Genomic DNA, 8,865 nt, shown 5'->3' on the forward strand with positions numbered 1-8,865 from the left:
AAAAAATTAAACGCAGCCAAATCAATTACCCAGAGAACATTTATTGAGCACCAGTACTGTCCCGTACCACACTAAGACTTACTAAAGAGTTCAAAACCCACTGTCTATGTATTTATAGCTAAAATCCAAGAAAATAGGTGAAGGTAGGACAACACAAGGCTTAAGAGTCAGTTTTGCAAGATGAAGAGTTCTGGAGATTGGTTGCACAACAGTATGAATCTACCTACATAATGCTATTGAACTGTACATTTAAAAATAGCAAAGATGGTAAATTTTGTATTATGTGTATTGTACGGAGAGAGAGAGAGAGAAAGAGAGAGAGGGGCTGGTGGAGAGAGGGAGAGGGAGAGAAAGAAGGGAGATCTTTCAGTCCAGAAGCCTGGGTTAGCTATGCAGGAACCGTCTGCATTGACAGCTCCAGCTCACAAGAGGTAGAGAAAAGAAGTGGAAGGACATGGGCCAGCATATCACACGGGCTGTTGAGCCTTCGCTTTGGGGCAAACAGACGTGTTCACACACATGTACTTTTATAATGGGTTACCACTACAAGTATGAACCCATTGCTCTACCCCAGTTTCCTGGTGATTAGGGAGCCCCTTTCCATAATGAGTTCATTCATTCAACATTTACTGAGCACCTGTTTTGTTCCAGGCCCCACATAAGGCTCTGGGGCACAGCTATGAATGAGACAGACAGCTTCCGCTCTCAGTGTTTAGAGAATATAGCTCTTTCTGTCTGAGGCCTTGAAGGTCCTGGAAACTGTTTTTATTTCAGGCCAGTATTGCCTCAATCCTTGACAAGTGGGCCACTTGGAGCTGCCATCTCTCCAGTATTCTCCTGAAAATGTGGGAAGACAAGGAAGCAAGAGGTTGAATAACTACGGAGCCACAGAGCCATCTAGAGTTGCCTTGATAACAAGATCAGAGCAAACGGCCAAGCCCTTGAGGTGCCAGGGCTGGACTCTGAGCCTTGGCCAGTAGTCCATGGAAGGATGTCACCTTTTGACTCTAACAGAACTTCACCAAAGCGAGTCTTTGAAATCCAAAGGAAAAGGGGCCCACACATTAAGGAACTCATCCCACGTCTACTCCAGCATTGTTCCGATTTCTGTAGGAACACAGGATGTTCTCACTCCAAAGGCTGTCTGGGGTAACTGGAGGCAGCATAGGGTATGCATAAGAGTTGGCTAAGAATTAAAAAAGCCTCAGTTAAAACTCAGGTTGGGCCTTGTGGGAACTGTGTAACCTTGGACAATATCTGTATGTCTAAGCCCCAGTTTCCCCATTTCTAAAATGGAAATAATAGTAGCACCAGGAGGGTGTCATGAGGATGTAATTACATAACGTATGTGAAGTTCTTAGCATAGCGCCTGACATGCAATGAGCACACAGTGCCGGCTTTAAAAAAGTAAGCTGAGTTGGAGCTCAGAGATCATCTCGCCCAACTCCTGCCATGTAGTAGTCGCCCAATAAAATGTTCCTTTGCTTCCTTCCTTCTCTTTGGGTGTCTAGAGTTATACCTGGGCCAAACTTTAAGCACGCAGGCCTTGGGGAGTTCATGCTAACCTTTGTGATGCAAACATGGAAGTCAAGAAAATCTCAACTCAAATTCAGTTCCTGGCCTTGGGCAAGTTACTGACCTTCTTTCTGCTGCAATTTACTTGTCTGTAAAATGAGAATAATAACAGCAACCTACCTTGTGGCATGAGGATCACACTCTCTTTTGAAGTGTCCCATTTAATGGTTGTTATTATGTCTTGCCACCAAGGGTCTGATCTGCAAAAAATTCTCAGGTAAATAAAAAATAATGCCCATATTTATTCATTCACTCATTCATTACTCATTCATCCATTCACTATTTACCATTCACCATTCATTCATTCGTTTGTGTTCCAGGCGTGTATCAGAGCTGGAATTCACAGAATTAGACAAGACTCCTGCTCTTGACTTACTCACAGTCTGGAAGAGACTTAAACAATGGCTGTGTGACCGGGTCAAAGGTTTTGAGGAGAGGCTGGGCCACCAATGGTTAAGTGTACAGACTTTACAGTCAGACAGCTGAGGTTAGGCCTTAGCCCTGCTGCTCTGCAATCTTTTCCAAGTTTTTCAACCTCTCTGTTGAAAATAGGGGTTGTCACTCCGATTCGTTCACTGGGTTTTTATGAAGGTTAAATGATTTCATAGCTGTGAAGTGCTTAGAATAGTCTGGCAGGTAATAAGCGCTCTGTGTGGGCTGGTCCAATCAATAGACATATAAGTACAGATGACATCGGTAGCATTCAGGGGAGAGGATGGAGTCCCAGAAAGAGAATTAGGGAAATCAGGGAGAAATTCAGTGTAGTTCCTACCCCTCAGTCCTACATTTCACATTTTAAAATATTCCCACTAGCCAAACTTAGAAGCGACCCTGGAGAGCTTTCTGTCAAAGATTCACAGTTTGAGGCCAGAGAGGGAAAGTGGCTTGCCAGATGAGGTGGACAGAATAATGACCCCAAATATGTCCAAGTCCTGATCCCCAGAACCTATGATTATGTGACCTTACATGGCAAAAAGGACTTTGCCGGTATGATTAAGTTAAGGATTTTCAGATGGGGAGATTATCCTGGATTATCTGGGTGGGCCCAATGAACTCAGAAGGCTCCTTGTACAGGAAAGAAGGAGGCAGGAGAGTCAGAGAGGCCAATGTGATGATAGAAACAGAGATTAGAGTGATGTGGGGCCAAAGAGACAAGGAAGAAGGCCCTCTGCTTCTGCCACACCCCTTTCCCCCATGGCTGCCCTTCCTTTGATCTGAACCCCCATTTCCTGATGTTTGTCCCAGGAACCCAATTTGCTACTTTTGGCTTAGATAAAACGTCCTCTCCATCCACCCCTGCCTTTAGAGATGAAGCCAAACTCATTCTTGGAAGTGGAAACCAGGAGTGTCTATAGAAAATGAAATGGTATTAGCTATCTATGACAGTCTTCTCAGGAAGGAACTCACCCTAGATGAGATTTGTGAACAAGGCTGATGAGATTTGGGACGTGTAATCAATAACAGATCAACAGTCATCTAATTATCATCGGTCTCTGTGAGACAGGACTTGGTGGCTGGGATTGAAAACTGGCAAAAGATAATAGTCAAAACTTGTGTCTCCAGAACTAGACGGGGCAGAAGAGGCCTCGTGAGGCTGGGAGACCAAATTTATGTATTTGGATGGAAATATTTCTAGAGCAGAGGAGAAAAAGTGATCAGACTATAACTACTAGAGAGAAGAAAATGAAGAAAACGAGGTTCACCTGCCATCAAGACAATTGACATTGCTGGACTTGGTAGATGGGCACAAAAGTTTTGGAAGGCTGTCTGTCAGAATCAGCCACAATTCTCCTTCAGGAAATTCCTCATAGGGAAATAATAAAAGATGTTCAGTGGCTAAGATGTGCATTTCAGCTTTGTTTATAATAGTGAAAATGCTGAACAGTATGAAATTAGTTAAATAAATGATGGTATGGCCATATGTTAGGACACTATGCCAGACATTTAAAAATATGATGCTGTAGAAGATCGTTTAAAGACATGGGATAATGTCAATACTCACTCATAAGTGAAAGAAGCAGGTTTTAAGACCACATGGGAGTAGGATCTCATTTTTGTTTTTAAAAATAATAATACATAGAAAGCTTGGAAGGACAAATATAATGTTACCAACAGTTCCTTCTGAACGATGGAATTATGGGAGGTTTTAATTTTTTCCTTTTGGTTTATTAGTGTTTTCCATAGTCAATAATGCACATATTATCTTTGCAAATGAAAGTTCTCTATAAAAAAACAGTTTTAAAAAGTGACCACTTGGTGCTACCTAGTTTGTGCCCAGATCTTTCCATATGTTATCTCTTTCACACTTTGAAACAGTATGAATTAGATGTTATTGTATCCGTTATACTTCTAGGGAAATTGACCCAGAGACTTCAAGTTACTTGCCCAAGTTCACACTGTTAATAAGTCCTGGGGTCAATGTTTAAAGTCAAATGCTTAAGACTCTAAGGCCACCCTCTTTCTAAAACACTGCTTGCCTCCTTGTAAAGAATTCCCAGGTCCCTCTGTGCTCTCTATGTTCTGAGCACACTTCTGCTTGGATAGTAGCCTGGACTTGCCTTATCCTCAGGAGAAAGAATAACACTGCCACTGCCAGACTCAAGGAATTGCCTTATAAACGAATACATTCATTTCCTGTTTCATTATTCCCACTCTCGATGATTACTTAGAATAAATTGGTCCCTCCGGATGTGATTAGGGCTGGGAGAACTGGGGGATGAAGGCCCAGGGTCCATGCCGGCACGCTCTTGCTGCCCTGTCTGGTTTCCTGTCCAGCCTCTTTCACTCTAGCTCCCAGTGGGTCATTTAAAATAAGCTGAGGCTACGGTAAATATCAGAAGCAGAGTGCTCCTCCAGCATATGTTAACCCAGAGCCTTGTGATAAATGCACAGTTTCCATCATCCACGTTGAAAGGAGAGGGACGTGTCTAAATGGACGTGGTAGCTATACCACTTAGCGTGGTCCTTGGCTAGAGAAGACACCTGGTCAATATAGAATGTATCCACAGCTATAGGAAATCAGCCAGGTCACTCTCCCTGCCAATAGCTGCCTTTTCTCTCCCCTTAGGTCAAACATTGCCCAAGTGGCAGAGAACTGAGCAAGCCCTTAGTGTTTTATGAAGATCTATCTGCACTATGTCCTGTTATCTGAAATGACTCAACAGAAGGTGAAAGAAATGAACAATATTGAGTGCCTGCCTGGGATCAGCATTCTGCTCTTTCCAATATTCATTCATTCATTCACTCCACAAATATACAACTTGTTGAATGTCTGCTATGAGCTACATCTTGTCCTGGATGTCAGAGAGAATAAACAGTTAAAAGAATGCCATGTAAGGAGTGTCTTACTAAAAGCACAAAATTTTAAAAAAATTGTTTTTAAATTATTATACAGTAAAATTGACTTTTTTCTTCTAGTATGCAGTTCTTTGCATTATAGATTCATGTAACTAGCGTCATAGTCAGAATACAGAACAAAGTGTAGGAATTTAATTTTCTAATTAACTGTTGATGAAACTGAGGTCCAGAGAATTTCAGCGATACTCTGGGTTTACACAGACGGCAGAAGGAAATGTGGGTTTTGCCGGGGAGTCAGCAAGAGGCTCTATGGCCCAGCATTAGTCCTGAAATTGGAAATCCCCTCTCTTTCATGGATGGCTGCAGACTTCTTGGTGTCAGTGAAGTCCACTCTGTAGACCTTGAGAAAGCCTGTGGGGAACTTCGAATTTAGTTGGATCTCGCAGTTCATTCGCCCTTGGTGTAAGGCTTGTCTGGAATAGCCAATTTCAACTAAGAATTATTTTGATTCACTTCTTTTCAAAAAAATGTGAATACAGGGTAATCTTTTGCCAGGAAGTTCTAGTCATATTTGTGACTGTCAATTGATGTACCCAAAATGAAACACTCATTTTTGTTATTCTTCTCTTGAGAAAAGTGTGCTCGCTGCCCTTATCACAAGCCCACTTTTAACCTGACGTGTTTAATGAGCTCTGTACTGGAATATAAACATTTCAGTGTGGTGGAAATCATAAATTGAAAGTTGTAAAGTTGAGTAAATGGTTAAGAGCCCCTTCTAAGGTGTGTCACACAAGTACTTAATTACAACTGTTAAATCGAAGTGCTGAAAGCATTTTGGAAACTTTTAAACCCAACGTTTTTATTTTAGTTGATATAAGTAATAAATGCACATGATAAAAATGACATTAGGTGACCAATACTCTCCCTCCAACCCTCAACTCCCTCCCCTGGTCTCCCTTTCCAGAGGCAAAAACCATGGCCAGTTTTCTGTGCATCCTTTTGGAAAGTCACTAAACAATCAGAAGGCATTTTATTTATCGTCTAAAGAATGTGCATTGATATGCCACCTAAAAGAAATACGCCATCTCTTTTCACCTGACTCTAGTCATGCAATTAATTCAACTGGGGGCCAGGACCAGGGAAATAAGAACTAATAAAGCAGTTGTGACTTTCAGGGAGCTCATATTAGAGCAATGCGGGGAGTACATGTAAACAGGACTGAACATAGTGCTTGGATTGGCGGCACTGATGCCCCATAATCCTGCCCATTTGGTCCTGATCCATCCACTACTGGGGCCATCTTGTAGCAGTAGATGGTGTTCTAGATGTAGTTGCAGAGCTGGTCCGAAGCCTCCAAGGTCTCGCATTCCCAGTGGAAAAAGAAATTCTTCTCTTCAAAGTCCCCATCATAGGGACTTCTGGCCTTTGTGGGGGTGGGAACACATCAGTGATCAGGGACTCCCTCCCTGGGGCACTCACACAACACAAATGGTTAGAGAGATCTAACCTATATTAGGAGGTATGTGGGGTCCAGTGACACCACCCACTGTTCCCAGTACAGGATAATCTACCCAACAGACAGACCAAACAGAGCTAATAGAATTAGCAAAGTGGAGGCACTTGAAAGCATAAAAAATTTTTTCAAAGGACTTTGATAATTGATAGTATCGAAAAAAGAAGAAAAAAAGCACCGAAGTGGTTATCATGGGGAAAAAAATCAGAACTTTATTGGACTTCCTTATGGGTGTTTTTAGGATTTAGATGGCTTCATTTTGTATGCTCCATGAGGGTAAGGCTTGGGCAAGAAATACCATAATCTTTAGAGGCTTAAGACTTCTCGAGATCCTAAATGGTCCAGATGGTCCCAGATTCTGCTCTCCTCCTCTGGACAGCCCCTCAAATATCGCGTGACTTCCTCTGCTTTCACACTCAACATTTGTTTCAGTTTGTCAACCTCCAGGAAACCCTTTCTGAGCAACTAGGAGAGAACTGGGATTTCCCTTGAGACACAGAGCCCAGTCTGTATTTGTCTTTCCACTCTGTGTGCTGACCCATGTACATGGAGACAACAATACCCCCCTGAGTGGGTGCCCACGAGGCGCCCACAGGGTCAGTGACTACTCCCTTACTTCATGGCTGAGGCTTGAACATCCACCCACCTGTCCCCATCAACCTTACATCACCAGTCTGAGGGGATGGGGATCGTCTCTTTGCCTCCGTACACAGCCCAGGACATCCAAGGTCTCCTCCGGGCTCTACATAGCAGGATTTGTGGAATGGGGCTGAAGTTAAGAGCTGGTGGCCCTCAGCCTGGTAAGATGAGGACATAAAAGAAGTGACCAAGCTTTCCAAGCAGCCCAGGGGTCACAGATATCATGGCTTTTATTACTAAACACGGCACGGCAGAGCGAGGGCCCTAGAGAAGGGGACCCTGAAAGGAACAGGAAGTGGTCACTGTGATTCAACCACAGAGCTTTTCCCTGAGTGTCATCTGTTAAGAGTGACACAGCTTTTAGGGAAAGTCACTGGGCTGAGGGGAAGGCATGGGTCGGGGTGGGGGGATGTTCAAATTATGGGTTGGTGCTGCCACAGAAACTGGGCAGTGAAACAAGGAAGGAGAGCAGCTTCCTGTAGCCTTGGTGTCTTCAGGAGCCATGGCCCACTCTGATTCCAGTGTGGGAAAATGCTTCTCTGTAGAGGACACAGCCTCCAGGAGGCAGCATCTCTCTGCCTGCCCAGAGTCAGAGCCCCTACTTACCTAGAGCTGCCATTTGGACAGTTTATTTCTCTGAGACTCTGTTTCCTTATCAGCATAATGGGGATAATAACGGAGACCACTAATAAGTTTGTTGTGAAATTCAAATGTAATGCTATATATGTTTATCACTTCGGAGAGAGATTGGTATGAGGTAGGTGGTAATAAACAATAGCTATTATTGTTCTGTGTTTATTATGATCAGGGACTCTCAGAGGTGGAAATCTTAGCCTGAATAATCTATAGGTATCGAGAGGGGCAGCGATGTCCGCAAAGTCTCACGTAACTAACCAGAGGTACAGCTGTGGCTAGAACCAAGGTCTCCTGCTTCTCAGTCCATTTCTCTCTTTCTTTTCCTCTTCCTCGCTCCTCCTTCTTCATCATCCATCTTTCACTGGGTCCTTGTGACATGCCAACCATTTTATGTATGTGAGAGCAGTTACTTCTCATAGAAGATAAGCAAAATTGTTCCATCTTTCAGACGCCATGTCATTCAGAATGCTTCCATCCATCTTCTCGATTCCTTTAAAATTCTGCCCTCAACTCCACTTTCTCTCTAGAAAGTCCTCCTAGATTAAACCTCCCTGGGACTCTACTCTTTCCCAAACACCAAGTCCTCTCAGCATCGGGATGGGGGACAAGCACTGGAGGGGGGCAAATACCACAGGTACCTCTGGGACAACCAGCCAAACACATCCATTGTGGTTTTAAACGTAGTTCTGACAACAGACTCTCTGGTTTGTGTCTGATTTCCCCCCATTTCAGTGTCAGCCTGAGGGTAGTTCACCAGATCCATGGTAGAAAGTCCAAAATCTTTAAGGGACATTCTCGGCTTGGTGGGCTCTGCATTATCCCCCATCTGTCCCCATGATTTTTGAGACCTGGTCACTCACCACCCCTCCTTCCCCTGGCTGCTGACCTTGTGTCTCCTATATCAACAAACTTTGCGCTCATTTCCCCCAATAAACCCACAGCAGTGTCATACAGCTGGATTTCTGTGCATTTCCTTTCCTGTCTTGAACATTCCCCCCTTTACTCCTTGCTTGCTGCCTGAGGACACTCATGGACAATTAAAGAAATACTTAATTTGGGCTTTTCTTCCCCAAAGAAACTGTGGGGTCCTCAAAACAGGAACTGGGACTTAGTCTTACTAAAACTTATTTACAAAAAAGCGGCTGTAGGCCTATGGTTTGCTGATTTAATTTTGTTAAAATATTGTAATAAAGTTTTATTTATCT

This window comes from Pteropus vampyrus, unplaced genomic scaffold, assembly GCF_000151845.1.
Source record: "Pteropus vampyrus isolate Shadow unplaced genomic scaffold, Pvam_2.0 Scaffold89, whole genome shotgun sequence".
Lineage (NCBI taxonomy): Eukaryota > Metazoa > Chordata > Mammalia > Chiroptera > Pteropodidae > Pteropus > Pteropus vampyrus.